This window comes from Lepidochelys kempii, chromosome 16, assembly GCF_965140265.1.
Source record: "Lepidochelys kempii isolate rLepKem1 chromosome 16, rLepKem1.hap2, whole genome shotgun sequence".
Lineage (NCBI taxonomy): Eukaryota > Metazoa > Chordata > Testudines > Cheloniidae > Lepidochelys > Lepidochelys kempii.
The window spans coordinates 8,474,900-8,499,032 of NC_133271.1; the positions used below are offsets into that span (position 1 = coordinate 8,474,900).

Genomic DNA, 24,133 nt, shown 5'->3' on the forward strand with positions numbered 1-24,133 from the left:
CAGTGTAGACACTTACTACGATGATGGGAGGGTTTCTCCCATTGGTGTAGTAAATCCACCTCCCTAAAAGGCAATAGCTAGATCACCAGAAGAATTCTTCCATGGATCTTGTGCTGTCTACCCTGGGAGTTTGGTTAACTGGGGGTTGGACTAGATGACCTCCAGAGGTCCCTTCCAACCCTGATATTCTATGATTCCAACTACGTTGCTCAGGGGTGTGATTTTTCACACCCACGGGCAATTTAGCTGGGTTGACCTAACTTTTTAGTGTAGCGATTTGAAGGTTAACAGGCAGCTCCTATCCCCGAGAGGGGGCAGAAGATCACCCAAAGGAACCTGTAGCTAAGTGGGCTAGGAGGCAATACTCCCACATCACCGGGGCGGAGCAGTCCAAGGGACTCCAGTCCTCCAGTTCAGCCCTTACACATGGTGACCAGACAGCAAATGTGAAAAATCCGGACGGGGGGGGGGGGGCTGAAGGGAGGGTAATAGAAGCCCATATAAGAAAAAGTCCCCCAAAAGCGGGACTCTCCCTATAAAATCGGGACATCTGGTCACCCTACCTTTACAGGGGGCACAACCGACCAGCCAGCCCCTGCAGAGCTGGGTCCTGGCACCCAATCCCGCAGCGGCCCCAGTGTCCAGCACAAGGATCCAGCCCGCAGCAGCTGTCAGATCCCCGGCAGGTCGGTTCCCCCCAGCCGGGCAGGAAGCACGGATTCTCGCCCTTGCCTATGTGACCCCCCAGCCCGCCGAGCTCCAGCCAGCGGCAGCGCTGTTGCTTTAAGAGCGGATCCTCGCAGCCCCCTCCCGCCCCGGCAGCCGGAAGGGGGATGTGATGCAAAAAAAAGAAGGAAAAAAACCTCCCCGTGGAAGTTGGGAGCTCGGCGCCTGGACCCCGACTTGGCGCTGCGGGACGCGCTCCAAGGTAAGCGGGGGCGCCCGCAGCCCAGCCTCGCTGCCCGCCCCCGGCAGCTCTGCGAACCTTGCCGGGGCGAGCCCGCCGCCGGAGGCTCGTTTCCTCGGCGCCGGAGCGGAGCCGCAGCGCGCTGCTCCGGTTTCTGCTCCTCGCCGAGCCACCCGGCGGGCGCGGCGCGGGGCTCGCCCCGGGCTCTTCGGCTCCAGCCCAGCCTGCCCTGCGGGGGGCTCCCCGGTCCGGGCGGGCAGGGGTGGGAGGCTCCGGGGAAGCGGCGTCCCCCGCCTGGCTGGCTCCGGGCGCCCGGCTCCGGGCTCGGCGCTGTGCAGAGGGGCCCCGCGGCGCCAGGCTCAGCGCCGCTCGCTGGCGGCTGGACCGGCCCTGCCGCCGCTTGAACTCTGCCCCTGGCGGCCTCGGCGGGGGAGCCCGAGCCCCGCACCGCGGCCCCTCGTCTGCCGGGCTCTGGGTGTGAGCCGGCTGCCTGGGGGCGCCCTCGTGTGCGGGCTGAACGCCGCCGGGGAAGCCGTCGGCGGTACCAGCAGCTGGCGAAACCGCCCAGACCCGGCTCCCCAAGGCTGGTTACTCTGCGCCACCCGGTGAGGTGGGACCTAACTCACCTCGGCAGGTAGCCAGCGCAGGTACCGCGCTGCTGGGCTTCTCCGGTCGGCGCTGGGCAGCCTCACCCGGCGCACTTGTATCCTACCCATTGTACTGCCTCTGGGCCAGCAACAGCCGCCTAAGTCACACAGTTTGCACTGATCCTGCCTCCACCTAATGATACTGACAGTGACTCTGGGCATAAGAGGCACTTATTCTGCCGGGAGCCAAATTTAAGTGAAGACTCTTCCACAGCTAGGTCGACCTAGGCGTGTAGTTGATCAGGCCTTAGACTCTGCTCTGAAGTGTTAAGGAGTTGGGAATACTACACTGCTTTTTGGGGGGAGGGGTTAGGGTGTGTGTGTGACTCTGCCCTGCAGGATTAAGAGCGTATTAATTAGGCTAATTTAGTCAGACTACTGTAAAATTCTCAATTTACTCTCCGAATGTCAGCGACTTTAAGGCTGTCTCCCTGACATCAATATTGAGCAAAATAAAGTGACTGCTGACATGAGCCAGAGGGTCTCGACCTTTCCAGACTACTGTACCCCTTTCAACAGTCTGATTTCTCTTGCGGAGCCCCAAGTTTCACCTCACTTAAAAAGTACTTGCTTACAAAATCAGACATAAAAATACAGACGTGTCTCAGCCACACTTTTTTTGAAAAATGGCTGACTTTCTCACTTTTACCATATAATTATAAAATAAATTGATTGAAATATAAATATAGTACTTGCATTTCAGTGAACATAGAGCAGTAAAAACAAGTCATTGTCTGTATGAAATTTTAGTTTGTACTGACTTCACTAGTGCTGTTTATGTAGCCTGTTGCAAAGCTAGGCAAATCTCTAGATGAGTTGATGTACCCCCTGGAAGACCTCAGCGTACCCCCAGGGCTACGTATACCCCGGTTGAGAACCATTGATATGAGCTATTAAGAGTTAAAAGATAGAAACACATTGGATGCCAGTCAGCATGGTTTCCCAGAAAACAGGTCTTGTCAAACAAACTTGATATTGTTCTTTAACATGATTATGTCTGATTACTAAAGGTAACTGAGTTTCTGTAGTTTGTTTGGACTTCTGTAAGGCTTAGTACCGACTCCATTTTGATTAAAAAATAGCACTGTACAAAATCAATATGGCGCATGTTAAAACCTAGCTAACTGATCCTGATGGGCGATCACTCTCGTTACCGAGTGTGATCATCTTCCTTGGGAGTTTTGGATCCTCAGGAGGCTAATCCTTGAACCACAAGTTCTATTGCAATGAGGGTAGATGTTTTCAGGCTCAGCAGGAGGCTGGTGACCATGTCTGGAAGTCAGTCTCTCCTTCCTTCTGCACCTCTTGTCTTCTTCAGCTAGTCAGCAAGCAAGTTCAAAATGGAGGGGACCATCACATAGGATTTCACTCCATTTTAAGCGATCTTGGGCAGGTGTCTTCCAAGTGTCAATGTCAATATTACACTTTTTTAGGTTGTCCTTCAGTAAGTCCTTATGACGCTTCCGTAGTCCACCCACATTACGGTACCCTTCTTTCAGCTGAGAGAACAGGACCTGTTTTGGGAGGCGATGGTCTGGCGTCCGGACAACTTGACCAATCCAGTGGAATTGCTGACGGATGATCATTGCCTTGATGCTGGTGGTCTTTGCCTCTTCCAGGACACTAATATTGGTGTGCCTGTCTTCCCGTCCAAATCCCAGGAATGCGTCTTTGCCGTCATTGGTTTTGACACTGTATCAGTGGTTGGTATCGGTGGGAGGCATCAATACCAGTTTGGGGAGCAAAATTACATGAATGGTGTGTGGAAGGGAGGGAAGATAATTCTAGCGTGCTGGGCACCAGTAGGTCCACGTTTCGGGGTGGCAGGACAGAACTGGAGGAGAGTGGGGAAGGATTTGGGATGGAAAATGGAGAAAAATGAAAGCTCTGCCCCTGCTCTTCTGGTTGCTAATGTCCCCTCCCCCCTTGTTCTCCTTCGTCCTGACACCCCATCTGTCGCTCTCCTGGATCTCTGTACCCTCCACTTCCTCTCCTGAATCCTAACACCTCCCCCACCCCCATTGGCCTCTCCTTGCTCTCTCAGATCCTGGCATTCCCCCACCCCATTTGCTCTCATGGATCCTGACAACTCCCCTACCGCCCTGATCCCCTGTCCTTCTCCCCCACTCCCTTTATGGGGGCCTGCTTGCAGCGCTAAGTACCCAATCGTGGAGCCACCTGATCTACATGGTGCTGTGATGGGGCTTAACTTCCATCACCTGCAAAGCAAGGGAAAGAACCTAGTTAGTTATCCTCTGCCCCGGGACCTGACTAACCGATTGCCTCCTGGACAGAGCCAGGCTATATAAGGAGCTGAGGGGAGAGATGCAGGAAGGAGGAGCTGTGGAGAATTCCTAGAGGAAGGTCTAGTAGTTGGGACTGGCTGTGGCCAGAAAGCAGAGCTGCCGGGGTAGGGCCCTATACTGGACAGGAGCCCCGTCCTGAGCTAGGGTCTGTGAGGACCAGGGAGGGAGAAATCTGCAAGGGGCAGAAAGGCAGTGTAGGTGGTACTTAGATTCCCAGCAGCAATGAAAAGCCTTGGGGGGGTCAGTACCCTGACAAGGGAAAGAACTGAAGTCAAGTGCAGGAGGGGCAAAGGACCCCTTAGAGTTGAGCCCAGGAGGGATGAAGGACCATTGATAGAGCTGAACTCTGGCAGGGGACTGAACTTTTGTTTGGCTTGGCCAGAGGGCTGGGATACAGAAGACCCAGTGAGTGCAGAGAAGAGGCCTCTGGGACTTGTAATCACAGCTGAGAAAGAGGCCACTGGAAGGGGTGTGAGAGGCAAAGTTCCTTGCAACACCAGGTCCGGGCAGGAGAGGACACTTCACAGCAGTGCCCCGCAAACTCTGGGGTGTGCCCCTCACGGGGGTACAGAGGAACGGGGTGTATGTGTGTGTGTGCAGCAGGGCCAGGGCCAGGCCAGGCCAGCCCCCATGGGGGATGGGGAGGGAGCGCCATGCTTCCAGCTCTGCCTCAACCCCATTCAGCTCCTAGTCCTGCTCCGCTTCCAGGCCCAGCTCTGCCGTCATTCCCTGTCTGCCCTCAGACCAGCTTTGATCCCTGCCACAGCTCTGCTCTGTCCTCTGCGCCACACCCAGACCAGCTCTGCCCTCATCATTCCCTTTCCGCCTCCCGCCTCCAGCTCCTCTCCTGCCTCCAGCTCCGCCTTCAGCCCAAGCTCCGCTGCTGAGGACGCCTTGGCTGTGCCGTAATGGGGGGTGTTACTGGCAAGGGGGGGAGGTGTGACTGGGAAAGTTTGAGCACTATTGCTTTAGAGGTAAGGATGCGGGTTTACAGGTTGCAGTTAGGAGTCTGGGCCATGCTATTAACGTTTCAGTGGGATTATGTAATGGATGCAAATCTTCACTTGGTGGGTGCCATAGTTGCTAGGCACCAGGGCACTTTAGAGCTGCTGCCAGGCCAGTGCGGCTCCGGTGCAGGGATCTGGACTCTGTTGTGAGTCACGCACACGCAGAACTGTGGAGTGATTTCTGGACAGCGACAAGCAGCTGAGGCTGGCTGGTTTAAGCTGCGCGGCTCAGAGAGCAGAATGCTGCTGGTGCCTTGAGTGTGCTCAGCTCCGTCACTAATCCATGGTAACCGACAGGTGGGAGAACCAAGCTTTCTGGCTCAGGGACTCTCTCTGCCTCTGTGTTTGTATAGCATCCAGCACAACAGGACCCTGTCCACCACTGGGACCTTGGGTGCTACCAGAATATAAACCATTAATGATCATAATTAGCAGCATGCAAAGAGTTCTGCTGTGGCTGCTCCTGTGTATGAGAGTCACCAGAGATTGTGGAAATAGCCCCAGGTACAAGATAGAAAAGCAAGATATTGGGATAGTCAACCACAGGCCCTCGGCAATCTGCACTGAAAATCTCCAGCAAGGCCACTGAATTCTCTGACATCCTGGTGTAGGAGGCTGGAGGTTTTGTGGCAGCTCTGTTAGTTAATTAGAAATCTCCATGGTTTCATTTAAAATACGAAAATAAACGGTGCACTCAGTACAGCAATAGCAGAATTAGCTGTTACATTCCAGGTATTTGCGTATGAGGTGACTGGAGCAGTTCACGCTGCTCAGAGCTTCAGGCTTTTCTGAAGGCAGCATCATGTATATCAGTGACCTTCTGTCCATGTTTTCAAGGTTTTCTTCACAACCATGAGAGTGAGAAACTAGAGCTGGTTGAAATTTTTAGTTCAAAACTTTTTTTGACAAAATTTATTAAAAAATTTCATTTTTTTTTGTTGAAACTCAATTTCAAAACTTCATTTTTGTGGGTATGTCTTCCCCTTTCACCTCTTCTTTTTTCCCTGTATTATTTTTTCCACTGAAAGACTGATCAGAATTTGGGTTTTTCTTTCACTTTTTCTTTTCCTCGTGTTTCTTTTTGCCCCTCTGTGACTTCCAACATGTCTCCAACTTTGGAAGAATTACTGAGTTGCAAAAGGTAAAATGAGCTTCTGTAAGTCTAGCTCCTGATCATGTTTCTAAAGTTGTGATGTTTAGAAAGCCACAAAGTGGCCAAAGGAAAAATCAAAAAAAGAAAAAATGAAAAGTGAAAAAGAAAATGGAATCCTGGATGTCGTTCCTTTTAGTGCTCTCAGCAGCAAAATGGAAAAAACTGAAATGTTGAAAATTTCCAAAAAACCTCTCAGAAAACTTCAAAACAATTAAAAAAAAATTTTCCCTTTCAGACCATGTGAAAAAGTAACAACTTGGGGCATTTTACGTTTTTTTGATAGCTTGTTTGTTTGTTTTTTTACTTTGTGACCACCCCGTTAGAAACATTCCCTATAAAATGAAAGTTGATTTGAGAGCTCAACTCTGCAGGAGATTCCTCAGCTGCATGATCAGAGAAGCGCTGAGGGCATGACTGCGTGCACTGGAATCAAAAAGGTTTCTTTGCTCTTCCTCTTGTTGCCTACTACTCCTGCCCTCCCGTCATAGTTTCATAGATGATAAAGACAGAAAAAACCATTATGATGATATAACCTGACCTCCTGTATAGCACAGGCCCATAGAACTGCCCCCCCCCCCAAAATTCCTAGAGCAGGTCTGTTAGGAAAACATCCACTCTTTTTTAAAATTGCCAGTGATGAGAGAATCCGCCATGACCCCTGGTTAATTACCCCTACTGTTTAAAAATTTGCATCTTCTTTCCAATCTGAATTTTCTAGCTTCAACTTCCAGCCACTGGAACTTGTTATACCTTTGTCTGCAGGAATGAAGAGCCCATTATAAAATATATGTTCCCCAGGTACTGACAGACTGATTAAGTCACCCCTTAACCTTCTCTTTGTTAGTCTCAAAGAGCTTGTGAAGAGCACCCCACACAAGACTGGAAGGAGTTACGGTGGCCAGGTGGGCTGATCAACTGCCCTGGCTCTATCTGGAGGAGGAGCCAGGAGCAGGGATTGATTAAATGAGGCTCAGCTGGTTGGGAACAGGAGGGGGCCCTAGAAAGCCCAGGAGTTGAGAGTAGAAGTGGGCTGTAGGCTGAAGTCACTCCCTGGGAGTAGGAAGGTGTGTTTGGGACTATAGAGGGTAGCCCACAGTTACTCTCTAGGAGCTGGGAGGTTGGCAAAACCAGAGAGGTGGGGAAGCCAGAAAGGTAGGAGAAAAGTAGCAAGGAATAGGGATGCAGACCTTGGCTGCTGACTAGAGGGCCCCTGAGCTGGAACCCGGAGTAGAGGGTTCCCCCGCCGGCTGGGCAGTGAATGGGAAGACTGCCTGAGCCCATTTGTCAGGAGAGACTTTGGTATCCCGGAAGGGGGATGCACAGACAGTGACCTGGCCGGGGCGCCTGGGGCAAGAGAGGGAGCGTGGCCACAGAGTGTACAATAAGCAGCAGAGGGGGCATAAGTGCCGACTCCGTGGGTGCTCTGGGGCTGGAGCACACACAGGGAAAAACTAGCGGGTGCTCTGCACCCACCGGCAGCCAAGCTCCCTGCTCCTCACCTCCTTCTCCGCGCCCTAAGCTCACTGCGTCCCCGCTCCTCCCCCTCCCTCCCAGTGCTTTCCGCCCCCCCCCCCCCCCCCCCCCCCGCCGCCTAACAGCTGTTTGGCGGTGCTTAGGATTTTTTGGGAGGGAGGGGGAGGAGGCAGAGAAGAGGCAGGGCAGGGGCGGGGACTTGGTGGAATGGGGGCAGGAAGCGGGTGGGGCTGGGGTGGGAAAAGACAGAGACTGTGGGGAAGGAGTGGAATGGGGGTGGGGCAATGGCAGTGCAGGGGTAGGGGTGGGGTCGAGCACCCACCGGGCAAAGGGGAAGTTGGTGCTTATGGAAGGGGCCCACGGACCTTGAAGGAACTGATTCCCCAGAGGAGCCAGAAGGAGTCCCCTAGTGGTGAGTGGACCCTGTGCAGAGCTCAATCACCACATGATATGTTTCCTAATAATTCTTGTGGCTCTTCTCTGAACCCTCTCCAGTTTTTCAACTGTTCTCTTGACTTGTGAACACTAGAACTGGACACAGGATTTCAGCAATGGTGGCACCAGTACCAAATGTATAGGGTAAAATAACCTCTCTACTGCTTCTTGAGATTCCCCTTTTTGTACATCCGAGGACCACATTAGTCCTTTAGGCCACAGCATCTCACTGGGAGCTCATGTTCAGTTGATTATTCACCAGGAACCATCCAAGTCTTTTTCAGTGTCACTGGTTCCCAGGATAAAGTCTCTTATCCTGCAAGTATGGCCTGCATTCTTTACTTTTCCCTCTTGGGGTTCTGAGTTTGTTCTGTACTATTTGATATGCCCTTGTGAATTTCCCAGTTGCTGTTTATTTTCTGCCAGCCTTAGTGCTCGTCTATCCCCAGGTGGTTTGTATTGTGGCTGGTGTTACAGCCATTGTATAGTTATCTCTGCCAGCTGAAATATGAAGAACAGCAAGATCAGGCTCGTCGCGTCAGGAGGTGGGGTTGCAAGGAATTCTCCATGACTTCCCATCTTTGTAGAAGGGTTTTGTTTTCCTTGCTGGAGCTGCTCCTGTTCTGCTTAGCAGCTCCACAGGCTCAGACTGTAAGAGGGAGGAAAACATTCGCCTCTACTTAGCAGCTGTTTGTTTGTTTTGCGGAAAGTGTCCCTTTTACCTTGCAGTCGCCATGAATACCCACCTCCAAGCAGGATCATGCTCTTCAAAGCCTCTTTAAGGAATGCCAGGAATGTTGGGAGGGGGAGCAGGGAAGATAGCTCAGTGGTTTGAGCATTGGCCTGCTAAACCCAGGGTTGTGAGCCCAATCCTTAAGGGGGCCATTTAGGGATCTGGGGCAAGTATGGGGGATAGGTCTCTTCCAACCCTGATATTCTATGATTCTATAACAGTAACTCAGGAATCTATAAAATCACTTCACAGATCACAGCAAATAAGTCACTCCTGCAGGGAAGTCCGTTTCAAAAACCATGTATGAACTTGGAGGCAGAGATGGTTTTTGGAGGTCAAACTTCTCAGCTCATACCACATATCCTCTTTTAAACCTAACAGGTAAACCACAAAGAACCTGGAAATAAGTGAAATAACTGGTTAGGACAGAAATAACAAATGTGAGAATGAGCTAATTGTTATTAAGATGTACGTACATGTCATCCATACGTACAAACCTACCAGCCTGTGAAGTAAGTGGACCCTGACATTTTGTGGGTGAGGAAGCTAAGTTTGGACATAGGAGGGCTCAGGTGTTCAAGCTCTATAAAAGGGGTGGCCCACCATGTCAAGGAAACTTCTTCGTTCTTAGTTTATTATCCTTTTGTTTATTAGTCTATGTTCTTAGTTGTAAGTTTGTCAGTTAAGTAAAACTCTAAATTAGTTTCTTTAGTCTCCTATAGCTCTTAGCTCTTTAGCTTCTCCTAAGCTCTGCACCTCCCACTCATTCCAAGACTATCAATGGCAAACCATCAGAAACAACTGCGAACAAATTAAACCACTAGGATGTCAAAAAGGAACATTACAACAGGCAGAGAAGCTCCCTGCCTGTGAATAAAGACAAAAGCCTGGTTCAGTGTAACAAAGCCTGCAGAAAGTCACTCAGTATTCTTTTGCTGAGGAGACTTCTTGGGGAGCAGGGATTCTGGTTCCTGTGAAGTCCGCCACTTCTGCAATAGGCTGAACTCTGGGGAACAGTGACTTTACTTGATTAATAGTCAATTTTCTTATCTAATAGAGACCTAGGTTTGCATTTTAGAGTTTTGTTTTGTGTTGTAACCATTTGTTTCTACCACCCACTCTCTCTTGTTTCTTGTTAGCGCTCTATTCTTTCTTAATGAACCCAGAGGAGAGTGCTTGAGTGGCTGACAGGCTAGTGGGGTCCGGAAGCTGATACCCCGTCACCACAAGCAAGGCTTCCTCTCCCTAGAGGCAGGGGGTAACAAGGTGACTCAGTTCTGGGTACCCCGAGAACCATCACAGTAGCCCTTTATGTTGCTCTGTGATGGGGAGAGCTGCTTAATACCTTTCATACCCCAAAGCCTGGGCCGAGTTTTAGAGAGTCACGGGCCCTGCCAGGCAGCTCCCTGAAGACATTAGAAGGAAAAGCAGTCTGCTCTGGGAGCATGGTGGGAGGGCTTCCCCAAAACACAACCCCAGGAGGCTTGAAGTCAGAGCACAGAAGTTCAGGTATCCTGGTGGAGTCCTCCATGTGCTGGAGCAGCTTGGAGAATCGCATTGTTATAGCTGGAGAACAATGAGCAGTCAATTACCCAACCAGAATCCAGCCCTTCTGTGGTTCCCCCCATCACAATATTGGCTTTTGCCCCAAACCCTCTTGTCATGTATGCGTGACCAGTTCTTTGTGTTGAACAAAACCACAAAAGCAAAGGGATGAAACGTTAACCCTCCCACCCCCAAGTGAACTTCGTTTCTGTTCTGCCGCTAGAGGCAAAACGCACTGTCCACACACCCACCAAGCATCACAGCCCATGTCACAGCCTGAACTCTGCTTGGCGGGGAGGGCTGTGGACCTGGCATGTCCATGAAGGCAAAGTTAAGGTTATGATGTATAGTTTAGTGTATGGCAGTTGTGCTATTCACAGGTGAGGGGAGGCGGGGGCTGGGCAAGATGGGTTATGGATAGTAGTATAGAAGACCTATGTTCGTAGCCCAATGGAGAGGGTTCCCAACTAGGTCAGGAAAGCTGGGTTCTGTTCTTGCCTCTGCTACTGATTCCCTCTTTGACCTTGGGTACGTTCCTTCCCCTGGGCCTTTTCTTTACTCATAAAATAGAGATGATGAAACTCAGACCCCTTTCTAAAGTGCTTTGAAGCTGCAGATGAAAAGTCCTATATAAGGTGAAGTATTAGCAGTCAGATGATAGGGTCCACAATAAGCCCCTCTCTTATGAAGTTCTGTGACCACATAGCTGGCAGGAGCATCTGTGCTTTGTTCAACTCATGCATTAGCTTAACAGAAACTATTTACATTTCTCAAAGAAGAAACAATTTCCTCTCCAATTAACAGTCCGCTTCTGGGATCCTCGTAAGGGTCCCTTTCAGATAGGTCTCCAGCAGGTTAAGGTGTAGGACTGTATTTTCCATGTGTCTCTTTTTGTCTTTTGCTGTTCAGATTTTAAGTGCTGTGCCGTTAGAATGTCCCACATGGCCCCGACTGCCTGGCCAATGCCTAGGGGGAGAGCCAGGGCCTGTCTGCCCCCTGAGTCGCATTGGTGTAAAGAAATGGAGATACAACAGAGAGAAACCTGCACAAGTGAGATCTGAACCAGGCCAGGGTCCTTGAGCTAGCCAGGATCCAAACCATGTCTGGTTGGCTTTTAGCCATCAAAATCAAACATGAATTGTTCTCAGGAACAGAAGAGTAGCCACCCTAGTCTGTGGAGTACAGGTGTATGCTTCCCGTGGGCAGCCCCACTACGCAAACAGGCAGCGACCCTCTGCATTAGTAAAGGTTTCTGTGTGGCTTCCAAGGGTTGCTTCTGTAGAGGATGCGGCTGTAACTCAATCTGGAGGGGCTCTAGGGACTGGCACGTGACACTGAAACATACCTGTAGCTTAGTGCAGATGGGGAAAAGGAATCCCAGAGCTGCTAAGGATCCAGGCTCTGAAATTCAATCACTTGCTGCATCTTGGAGCAGGGATCCGTGACGGCGACTCGGCTCTCAGCGCTTGTCCTCTGTGCTTGGCAAGGGACAGTTGGCTGCTGCTCCCCAAGAGGAGATGATGGCATATAGACAAAGCAGTTTCTTACCATGCGGCTCCCACAGATCCACCCCACACATCCTCTCTCCCTGCTTGGCTGTGCTGGGGAGATAGTCAGTCAGAAAACAGAGGAGAGACTATTGTTTCTTAGCACAGAGGCTGCTGGCTGGGCTCCAGGCACAAGACCACAGTGGGTAGCTACTCTGCTTTACAATGCCTGCAGGTGCTAGGATTCCCTGGAAGAAGCCAAAGGCTAAATGATACAGTACTGGGAGAGCACCATTTCCACATGTGCAAAGCAGGCCATTGTTTCTGCTGCTCTGACCTGCCATAGACACTCTGGGTGTCTCTACACTGCAATTAGACACCTGCGGCTGGCCCGTACCAGCTGACTTGGGGGCTCTGGTTGCCGCAGGTTTTTCATTGCATCCCAGACGTGCCCCGTGAAGCCACTGCTAATCCTTTGCTATGGAAATCCCCTCCTGCTTCTGTGATTCTGTGATAACATGATTTTGGTAATTAATTGATCTTTAACTATTCATGGTAAATAAGCCCAATGGCCTGCGATGGGATGTTAGATGGGGTGGGATCTGAGTTACTTCAGGGAATTCTTTCCTGGGTATCTGGCTGGTGAGTCTTGCCCATATGCTCAGGGTTTAGCTGATCACCATATTTGGGGTCGGGAAGGAATTTTCCTCCAGGGCAGATTGGCAGAGGCCCTGGAGGTTTTTCGCCTTTCTCTGTAGCGTGGGGCACGGGTTACTTGCTGGAGGATTCTCTGCTCCTTGAAATCTTTAAACCATGATTTGAGGACTTCAGTAGCTCAGACACAGGTGAGAGGTTTTTTGCAGGAGCGGGTGGGTGAGATTCTGTGGCTTGCGTTGTGCAGGAGGTCGGACTAGATGATCATAATGGTCCTTTCTGACCTTAGTATCTAGTATCTAACTGGATCCCACGGCAACGCTTTTTCTTAGTGCAGAACCCTCCCCACCGAGCTCTTTTCACTCAAGTGACTGGCTTTGCTCTGGCCAATGGCACAGTCCTTCTTGCCTGCCCCCTGCACAAACCAACCCACAGTTGTTGGGTGACTGGCTTTAAAATGGGTGGGAGGGGCCCTAGGGGGATTTCAAGGGAGAGAAAACACACTTTCACTTGCGACTGCCCCTCCTTGCTCTCTGCTCCTCACCCTGCTCTGCACTGTCTGTGGCCAGGGGTCTTCACTAGGATGTGAAAAAAACATTTCAGAAATGCTCACGGAGGCTCAGCCAGCCACGCACGGGGGTTTGGCAGGCACAGCCTGGCACACAGCTGGCAGCAGAAGCACTGAGCAGCTGCAGTGTGTGTCTTGCCGTGTCTAGTGCTGGTGGAAGGTGGCAGCTGGACCCTGTTGGTGAATGAAGTTCTCTGTTTATCTGCAGGGAAGCAGTAGGGCAAGGTTCCCATGTACCCTACCATGCTAGCGGCCTCAGCCCTGACTGGGGTGGGGAGACTTCTTTTAAGGGCCCCAGGAGCAGGTCAGTTTCCATGGCCAAGGAGAATTTCTCTCTGGGTTGGGCTGACAGTGTCTTCCCAATTATCACGAGAAAACCATCGGACATGTTTGAAGGAGCAGTGCTGTGAGACCTCGGCAAACTCTTGTGTTTCAGCTGATGGAGTCAGGAAAATCGCTCCAGAAAAGAATGTGATTCTCTGACTTTGCAAGTTGTGGGGGCAGAGACTATGCACTTGCACCCAGGTCTTTGCCAATGCTTGGGATAGGGTGAGAAGCAGAGGGAATACCTGGAATTAGTGTATGGGTCTCATATGAGCTCTGGATCACTGACCGTGCCTGTGCATGATATTAGAATTCCCAATGGGCTCCAATCAGAATTTGATATTTGTTTCTGTGATATCACTTGTTTTCTATTAAGGCCATCTTCATCAGCTGTTAACGTTCTTCTGAGATGAGACGGTGTGCCTGATAGCATTCATCCTTGGCCCAGGCCTGATTGGCTTCCCTGGCACCATACGTACGTGCTTGTTTTGAATCCAAGTTACTCCAGAAGGTCTATCACTCTGAGTTTGCTTCGTCTTTCTCTCTGTACAGAGCCCTAACCAGAAAAATTGTCTGTGAGGAGAGAAGTGAATTTCCTTCATCCCTCCTGCCAATATTATTGCTACCCTGGTCTTGGAGAGAGCAGAGAGACCGTGGAAGTACATGTAAGATCAAATGGCAGCGACTGAAACTGGCAAAAGAAAAGCGCTGCCATCCTTTGGCAAAACATGACTATTGTCTGGGAATGGTGAATTGGTGCTTTGATGACAAGCCTCCTATAGGACCTTATGTAGATGTTTCAGACACGGCTCTGCCCTGCTTGTCCCTGATTCTCAGAGACTAGATGTAGGATGAAGAGCACGTTGCAATGCGCCAATGAGAAGCAGATGGTAGATGGTTTTCATTCATGTCATGGCTTTTCTGTGGGTTGCTGAGACTGGGAATGAGACAAAACTGTTCCTGATGTTCTTGCACAGTTCCATAGTGTGCTCCCTCTGGGCAATGTCCAGTGAACTAATTTGATCAAAGCTATAGATGTTTCCTTTGCTCCCAAGTGTCTGGCACCCATTAGGGGGGTCTAACTCCCAGGCTGGGAGACCTGCAGATACCTCAGGGGCAACAGAGGGCCGCTCTTGATCCTGTACTTGGTCTAAACACCACTCGTCAAGAGGTATTTTGTCCTGTTGTACTTCACAGACTGCTTCAACTTGCCAGGCAGCCTGTATTCCTTTCTGTAGCTTCTGGCAGGAGGCAGGATTGTAAGTTAACATTTCTGATGCTTCTGAATAGCCTCAGCTTTCCACGAGGAGAAACTCGCGTCTATTTGAAAAACTGCAACAAGGAACTTTTTTTCTCCAGACTGTTCAATAAATGTTAGTGGGGTTGCTGTCCTAATAGTTATTCCGGGTGACCCAGGCGACTGGTTCTCAACCAGGGGTACATGTACTCTTGGGGGTACACAGAGGTCTTCCAGGGGGTACATTAACTCATCTAGATATTTGCCTAGTTTTACAACAGACTACGTGAAAAGCACTAGTGAAGTCAGTACAAACTAAAATTTCATAGAGACAGTGACTTGTTTGTACTGCTTTATATATACTGAAATGTTAGTACAATATTTATATTCCAGTGGATTTATTTGGATTTATTATGGTAAAAATGAGAAAGTCAGCAATTTTTCAGTAACAGTGTGGCTGTGACACTTTTATGTTTTTACGTCTGATTTTGTAAGCAAGTAGTTTTTAAGTGAGATGAAACTTGGGGGTCCGCAAGACAATCAGACTCCTGAAAGGGGTACAGTAGTCTGGACGGGTTGAGAGAGACTGACCCTGGCTACCCTCTGGTTCCCCTGTGTATGAACCCCTATACTGGTGAACTGGACAGAAGCAAGGAACGGTTTAAATACCACCTGAGTAATGGTTGGATGACTGTGGAGCAGCATTGCCAGGTTGAAGGCAGGAGGAGGTGCCTCGTGACAAGCCTGGGCTGCTGTGAGAAGTAAACTCCCTTGCATTAGACCTGCATGTTGTATATTGCACAGCAGTTGTGAAACCACACAGGAAAGTAACTGCCTATGGCTGGGAATGGAAGGCACAGAGCCACTCTGAGAGCAAGTCCCCCTGTTCATAGCAGAGCAGTTAGAGGAGGGAAGTTTGGAGAATATGTTGTGACGACAGGCTGTAGTTTGTGTTTACTTTGTAAGGTCAAAGTGTATTTGTCCTGAATGAACTAATGGAACTGGATGAAATGCAGTCACACGCTGCAGGAAATGTTTAGAGTGTTTTCTGGAACTGCTTGATTTGTGCCGTGAAAAACACAGGGTTTGCTACTGATTAATCAGCAGGGCTTGTGCTTGATTTTTTCTGAAACCATGAAGACCTGTGGCAGTCCCATGACTGCTCAGCCGCAGTCAAACCAGGCCCTGGCAAAGCCTGCCTAGGTGCTTGACTAACCCCTTTCTTTACCGGCAGCCAGTTGTTACAGAGAGCTTGAAGACCGTTCGGTCTGTTGCTTAAAATATCATTGATGATGTTAAAAACGTAGTTCCTTTCCCCGTACTTAACTGCACTCTTGGTGTTAGCAAATATTTGTGATAGAAAGTTCTGGAGTTATTGAAGAATGGCTACAAAACCCTTTCAGTAGCTAAACATTCTTTGCAAAATAGATACCGAAAGTAGGGGACCTTGACCTGCATTGCTCGGAATAAAAAGGAATTGTAAGTGATTCCTGAGTTCAGCTGAATTAATTAGGGCTGCAATAGTAATGTTATTATGCTCGCTCACTATTCCACTTAGTGTATTGTTACGATTGTCTTTAAACCCAATGTCTACAACCTCCAAATGAAGATATTCCCTGTCCCTAGTGTCTACTAAGTACTGGGGTTTGGATGAGGGATAATTTCCAGAGATGTAACCCAGGCAAGACTAAGGTAATGATTGGAGGTTATGGAAGTACCCCAGAGAACTGCTGTAGTTTATTCAGCTCCATGAATTGGGGGGCGGGGGGGCGGCATGTCCAGTGTTTGCCCCCCAAGGTGTTGCTGTCTGAAGATCCTGTTGCCTCTCAGATACATTTTGAGACTTCTCAGTTAACCAGTTTGTAATCCAGTCAATGTGTGCCATGTTAATTTTGTACTGTTCTAGTTTTTTAATCAAAGGTACCAAATCAAATGCCTTCTAGACCTCTAATAGGTATGTAACATAGCACCTTTTCCAGTCAACCTTGTAATCACCTAAAAAGGGATTTTGGGTTCATTTCACAGAGTCTATTTTCCACAAACCCACGTTGATTGGCATTAATTACATTGCCCCCCTGTAGCGGGGTGGTTAAGTGCACAGCGCTGAACTCAACAATCTTAATAGCTGACCCTAGGGAGAGACGCGGCAGTAATGGCTGGAAATTGCCAGGGCAGTATTTACTTTTCTGTGTATCTCCCCCTCTCAGGGAGTGGCCACAGGTAAGAGCCATGGGGACTTTCAGCTTTGAGCATGTGAGTGTTACCTATTCAGATACATCCATAGCCCCATCTCCATAGGATCTGGGCACCTCCCAAGTATTTAAAGTCCGAAATGATAGTAACAAGCTCTCTGATCTTGCACAGCCTGACTCAGAATCAACTTGAATAGGTTTGTATGTGTGTGTGAGAGAGAAAGAGAGGTAAGTTGGTGTGTATGTTCAAGCATGTGTGAAAGTGTTGTTGGTCTGGGTGTGGGGAGGGGTTTGCAGTTGGGGTTAGGGTGTGTGTCTGGCTTTGTTCTGTGGGGTGTTGATTGTTGGTCAGTGTGTGAGAGAGTAAGTGTGTGATTGTGTCTCTCTGTGTGGTGTATGTGGATTGTTTGGTGTGTGTGTTTTGTGGAGGGGTTGCAGTGTGTGTGTGTGTCTGAATGTTGTGCGCATATATGTTTCTTGCATGCGTATGGAAGAAGGGGGTTGGTTTGTGGGTGTGAGGGGGAGTTGGAGGGGATGGTATTTGGGAGAGAAATGTTGTGTGGTGTAGCTATGGGGGGAGTTGGTATTGGTGTTGGGGGGCAGCTGGAGTTGATATCAGCTGGTGTATCTGGGGGGCTGTTTGTGTGTGTATGTGGAGCTGTTGCAAAGACCTCCCTGTGGTGAAGAGAAGCTGCGTTGCTGAGAGTTGCCCAGTGAGGCGAGGTCTCAGCCCTGGGGGTGTGGGAGCTGTAGTCTAGGGCTGGGTCCTGTGGTACATCTCCCTCCTGCACTCACCACCCTCCCCTGCTGGGTGACCGGTTCCTGGTCCCCGTGGAGCACAGCTGCTGGAACAGTTGTGATCATGACTAAGCAGCAGTTCTGCAGAAAAGGACCTGGGGATAACAGTGGACGAGAAGCTGGATATGAGTCAGCAGTGTGCCCTTCTTGCCAAGAAGGCCAATGGCTTATGGGCTGTATTGGTAGGAGCATTGCCAGCAGATCGAGGGATGTGATTATTTCCCTCTGTTTGGCACTGGTGTGGCCACACGTGGAGTATTGCATCCAGTTTTGGTCCCCCCACTACAGAAGGAATGTGGACAAATTGTAGAGAATCCAGCAGAGGGCAACGAAAACCATTGGGGGCTGGGGCACATGACTTATGAGGAGAGGCTGAGGGAACTGGGGTTATTTAGTCTGCAGAAGAGAAGAGTGAGGTGGGATTTGATAGCAGCCTTCAACTACCTGAAGGGGGGTTCCAAAGAGGATGGAGCTTGGCTGTTCTTAGTGGTGGCAGATGACCGAACAGGGAGCAATGGTTTCAAGTTGCAGTGGGGGAGGTCTAGGTTGGATATTAGGAAACCCTGTTCCACTAGGAGGGTGGTGAAGCACTGGAATGGGTTACCTAGGGAGGTGGTGGAATCTCCATGCTTCAAGGTTTTTAAGGCCCGGCTTGACAAAGCCCTGGCTGGGATGATTTAGTGGGTGGTGTTCCTGCTTTGAGCAGGGGATTGGAGTAGATGACCTCCTGAGGTCTCTTCCAACCCTAATATTCTATGATTCTATGGTGAGAGGTGTTATCTCTCAAGGAGCCAGCGCCGATCCCATGGGGGCTTAGGATATCCGCACAGAGAACGTGAACTGGACTCTGTTCAGTGGGAAGCCAGTGCAGAGAGCAGAGCAACCTGCAATGCTGAGCCAACAGGCTGCTGCGCTGGGTTCTGGCTGGAGTTTTCCAGGGTGTGGGGCTTCATTGCTAGCTATAAGGAGTTGTTGGAACCAGGGCTTTGGAGCGGAGCCCGGAGCTGGAGCATGGAGCAGCTCCGGAGCAGTGGAGCTGCAGGTTTTTGCCTGGAGCTGGAGCAGAGCTGGAGCACAGCTCCAAAGCCCTGGTTGGAATTGAGCCTGGAGGCCCCAGATGCATGGATCTATGTGCAGACCTGCACCAATGGGATGGGACACGCCCTCTGGCTGGTCCCAGGTGTTAGTGGTCAGTTTTGGGCATCCAGTGGCAGTGAAGGCTGAGGGCTGACAACTCTCACGGAAGGTGCACACTACAGCAGAGTATTGTATAGACATGGCAAGTTCTTCCCAGTGTTTCCTGTTTCCCACCAGCCAGCCCCACAGCCATGTTTGGCTCAGTCATAGGCACATGCCCTTTACCCAGGTGCTGCAACACTGAAGGGTCATTGTCTGATTCCCTTAGCGCCAGAAGCTGTGTGCTGACCTCATCTGGCCCATTTGTATACATCAAGTGTTTTGAGAGTGAGTTTGTGTGTGTGGTTTTTGGGTGAGGGGGTGAGAGAACCTGGATTTGTGCAGGAAATGGCCCAACTTTATTATCATGCACATTGTGTAAAGAGTTGTCACTTTGGATGGGCTATCACCAGCAGGAGAGTGAATTTGTGTGGGGGGGTGGAGGGTGAGAGAACCTGGATTTGTGCTGGAAATGGCCCACCTGATGATCACTTTAGATAAGCTATTACCAGCAGGACAGTGGGGTGGGAGGAGGTATTTTTTCATATTCTCTGTGTATAAATAAAGCCTGCTGCAGTTTCCACGGCATGCATCCGATGAAGTGAGCTGTAGCTCACGAAAGCTCATGCTCAAATAAATTGGTTAGTCTCTAAGGTGCCACAAGTCCTCCTTTTCTTTTTGTTCTTTATCTATAACTGTTCTTTATCTATAAGTTCTTCCCCATCGCCCAATCAGCTAGACAATGATCTGAATTGCCTCATTTTATCTGGTGAAAGACTAATTTTAAAAAGCAGTCGAGCACTTCAGGCCTTTATGTCCTTCATTTCATCCTCTCTTGGCATTATCAGCTGGCCAGCTCTGTGCTCTGTAGCATTGGGCCAGAGGAGACTTCACTAACCAGCTCTAGGCAGAAGGGGTCTCTGTGCTCAGAGCTGCTCCTCTTGCCCAGCTGTGATCTTGGGTCTAGCTTGGGCTTTGCGGTGGTGCCTTAGCAATAGTCCTGGGGGCATTCTGCACCCAAAAATTAAAAATTCTGTACATTTTATTTGTCAAAATAACACTACAAAATCACGCCAGTTTCAATTATTTGGTAATTTATTTCAAAATACCTGTCAGCAAGTATGTCTGTAACACTACAGACACGCACAGAATTCCCCCCACGAGCAGAGAGTTAGAGAAACCCCTATGACAACCCAGTTCCTGTTTCTCTGCCCCCTCTCCTCCGAGCCCAGCCCGGGGGCCAGACACCCACAACCCCTCCTCCCCAAAGCCCACCTGCAGGGCCTCCCAGAGCCAATACACCCAAACCCCCTCCTCCCCAGAGCCCAACTGCGGGCCCCCCCAGGCCAGATACCCATACCCTCTCCTCCCACCAGAGCCCACCTGGGAGGGAGTTTCTGCTCTGAGGACCAGGAAGTTAGTCAAGAGGGGAGAGTTTGTTTCTTCATTCCAGTTTGCTTACCTGGGATGTTTCAGGGACAGAACTGCTTTGTCACAGAGCACGATGGGCCTCCTTTATAGCAGCATTCATGGGGCTGCTTTCACCTCAAAGGATGTTCATGGTCATAGCTTGTAAGGCCAGAGGGGAGCACTGGCATTGTCTAGCTCAGCTACCTACCAACACAGGCCAGTGAATTCCACCCAGGGACCCCTGCATTCAGCCCTACAACTCTTGAGCAGATCTTCTTAGATTGAGACACCCAGTCTCAAAGGAAAGACTTGAAGTGAGGGAGAATCCACCATATCCCTAGTTAGCCTGATCCAGTGTTAGAGAGACAAGGTGGGGGAGGGGATATCTTTTATTGGACCAACTCCTGCTGGTGAGAGAGACAAGCTTTCAAGCTATGCAGAGATCTTATTCAGCTTTCCGTAAGACTGAAATCTTACCTCTCTGATCTACCGAACTTGGTCCAAAAAAGACATTACCGCACCCACCTTGGTCCCCTGATATAAAGAACATAAGAATGGCCAGACTGGGTCAGAGCAATGGTCCATCTAGCCCAGTATCCTGTTGTCTGACAGTGGCCAATGGCAGGTGTCCCAAAGGGAATGAACAGAACAGGGCAATCATCAAGTGATCCATCCCCTGTTGCCTATTCCCAGCTTCTGGCAAACAGGCTAGGGACACCATCCTGGCTAATAGCCTTTGATGGACCTATCCTCCATGAACTTATCTAGTTCTTTTTTGAACTTTGTTATAGTCTTAGCCTTCACAACATCCTCTGGCAATGTGTTCCACAGGTTGACTGTGCGTTGTGTGAATAAATACTTCCTTTTTTTTGTGTGTTAAACCTGCTGCCTGTTAATTTCATTTGGTGACCCCTAGTTCTTGTGTTATGAGAAGGAGTAAATAACACTTCCTTATTTTCTTTCTATGTACCAGACATGATTTTACAGACCTCTATCATATCCCCCATTGGTCATCTCTTTTCCAAGCTGAAAAGTTCCAGTCTTATTAATCTCTCCTCATATGGCAGCCGTTCCATACCCCTAATAATTTTTGTTGCCCTTTTCTGAACCTTTCCCAATTCCAATATATCTTTTTTGAGATGGACTGACTAGATCTGCACACAGCATTCAAGATGTGGGGGTACCATGGATTTATATAGAGCCAATATGATATTTTCTGTCTTATCCCTTTCATAATGATTCCCAACATTCTGTTCACTTTTCTGACTGCTGCTGCACATTGAGTGGATAAGTGGTTCTTAACCTTTACTGCAGCCTGCACCCCTTTGGTTCTCAGAATATGTTGTCGCACCCCTTATCAAAAATCGTTGAAGTAGGTCAGTTCTTTAAACCTAGATATATTTTTGTTTTTGTATGACAGTAATCGTTAAATGTATAATGTTAATAAATACACAGGGTTTGATGAAACAAAGTAGTTGTACTTATGTGCCTGTGCTTAATTTGTGTTTTCGATGATTTACCTTCAAAAAATATCTGGCTTGTCTCGCATCCCCAGAAAGGACATCTTGCACTCCCAGGGGGTGCGTGCATCCCAGGTTAAGAGCCACTGGAGTGGATGATTTCAGAGAACTAGCCACAGTAACTCCAAGATCTCTCTCTTGTGTGGTAACAGCTAATTTAAATCCCATTATTTTATATGTATAGTTGGGATATCAGAGAGACAACGCGGCCACAACAACACTGCACACAGCAATGAACAAATCCAGTATTTATTGTTAACCATTCGTTATTATTTCCAGTCTAAGCTCTGCTGACTTTGTTTGCCTTTCACGTTAATTAGCTGCATGAGGGCTCCGTCCCTCTTTCTCAGTATGAGGCAGATCAGCGAGTTATCTCAAGTGCCTATACACAAATACACGAAGCCTGGGAAACAAGCAGGGAGAACTGGAAGTCCTGGCACAGTCAAGGAATTATGATGTGATTGGAATAACAGAGACTTGGTGGGATAACTCACAGGACTGGAGTACTGTCATGGATGGATATAAACTGTTCAGAAAGGACAGGCAGGGCGGAAAAGGTGGGGGAGTTGCACTGTATGTAAGAGAGCAGTATGACTGCTCAGAGCTCAAGTATGAAACTGCAGAAAAACCTGAGTGTCTCTGGATTAAGTTTAGAAGTGTGAGGAACAAGGGTGATGTAGTGGTGGGAGTCTGCTATAGACCACCGGACCAGGGGGATGAGGTGGACGAGGCTTTCTTCCGGCAACTCACAGAAGTTACTAGATCGCAGGCCCTGGCTCTCATGAGAGACTTCAATCACCCTGATATCTGCTGGGAGAGCAATACAGCGGTGCACAGACAATCCAGGAAGTTTTTGGAAAGTGAAGGGGACAATTTCCTGGTGCAAGCGCTGGAGGAACCAACTAGGGGCTCTTCTTGACCTGCTGCTCACAAACCAGGAAGAATTAGTAGGGGAAGCTAAAGTGGATGGGAACCTGGGAGGCAGGGACCATGAGAAGGTCAAATTCAAGATCCTGACACAGGGAAGAAAGGAGAGCAGCAGAATACGGACGCTGGACTTTAGAAAAGCAGACTGACTCCCTCAGGGAACTGATGGGCAGGACCCCTTGGGAGAATAACTTGAGGGGGAAAGGAGTCCAGGAGAGCTGGCTGTATTTTCAAGAATCCTTATTGAGGTTACAGGGACAAACCATCCCGATGTGTAGAAAGAATAGTAAATATGGCAGGCGACCAGCTTGGCTTAACAGTGAAATCCTTGCTGATCTTAAACACAAAAAAGAAGCTTACAAGAAGTGGAAGATTGGACAAATGATCAGGGAAGAGTATAAAAATATTGCTTGGGCATGCAGGAGTGAAATCAGGAAGGCCAAATCACACCTGGAGTTGCAGCTAGCAAGAGATGTTAAGAGAAACAAGAAGGGTTTCTTCAGGTATGTTAGCAACAAGAAGAAAGTCAAGGAACGTGTGGGCCCCTTACTGAATGAGGGAGGCATTCTCCTAGTGACAGAGGATGTGGAAAAAGCTAATGTACTCAATGCTTTTTTTGCCTCTGTCTTCATGAACAAGGTCAGCTCCCAGACTGCTGCACTGGGCAGCACAGCATGGGGAGGAGGTGACCAGCCCTCTGTGGAGAAAGAAGTGGTTCGGGACTATTTAGAAAAGCTGGACAAGCACAAGTCCATGGGGCCGGATGCGCTGCATCTGAGAGTGCTAAAGGAGTTGGCGGATGTAATTGCAGAGCCATTGGCCATTATCTTTGAAAACTCATGGTGATCGGGGGAAGTCCTAGATGACTAGAAAAAGGCTAATATAGTGCCCATCTTTAAAAAAGGGAAGAAGGAGGCTCTGGGGAAGTACAGGCCAGTCAGCCTCACCTCAGTCCCTGGAAAAATCATGGAGCAGGTCCTCAAGGAATCAATTATGAAGCACTTAGAGGAGAGGAAAGTGATCAGGAACAGTCAGCATGGATTCACCAAGGGCAAGACATGACTGACTAATCTAATTGCCTTCTCTGAGATAACTGGCTCTGTGGATGAGGGGAAAGTGGTGGACGTGTTGTTCCTTGACTTTAGCAAAGCTTTTGACACGGTCTCCCACAGTGTTCTTGTCAGCAAGTTAAAGAAGTCTGGGCTGGATGAATGGACGATAAGGTGGATAGAAAGCTGGCTAGATTGTCGGGCTCAACGGGTAGTGATCAATGGCTCCATGTCTAGTTGGCAGCCAGTATCAAGTGGAGTGCCCCAAGGGTCGGTCCTCGGGCCAGTTTTGTTCGATATCTTCATAAATGATCTGGAGGATGGTGTGGATTGCACTCTCAGCAAGTTTGCAGATGACACTAAACTGGGAGGAGAGGTAAATACGCTGGAGGGTAGGGATAGGATACAGAGGGCCCTAGGCAAATTAGAGGATTGGGCCAAAAGAAATCTGATGAGGTTCAACAAGGACAAGTGCAGAGTCCTGCACTTAGGATGGAAGAATCCCATGCACCGCTACAGACTAGGGACCGAATGGCTCGGCAGCAGTTCTGCAGAAAAGGACCTAGGGGTTACAGTGGACGAGAA

At 49.3% G+C, this 24,133-nt stretch overlaps 1 protein-coding gene across 4 annotated transcripts in view; it reads left to right on the forward strand.

Annotated features, from left to right (window-relative positions):
- Positions 1-846: 846 nt before the first annotated feature.
- The window catches only part of LOC140899145 (discoidin domain-containing receptor 2-like), a 158,714-nt gene continuing 135,427 nt past the window's right edge, over positions 847-24,133 (forward strand). For all 4 annotated transcript variants that reach the window (XR_012155234.1, XR_012155235.1, XM_073314065.1 and 1 more), the window contains exon 1: positions 847-928. The gene's annotated coding sequence lies outside the window, so the exon portion shown is untranslated. The remainder of the gene's footprint in view (positions 929-24,133) is intronic.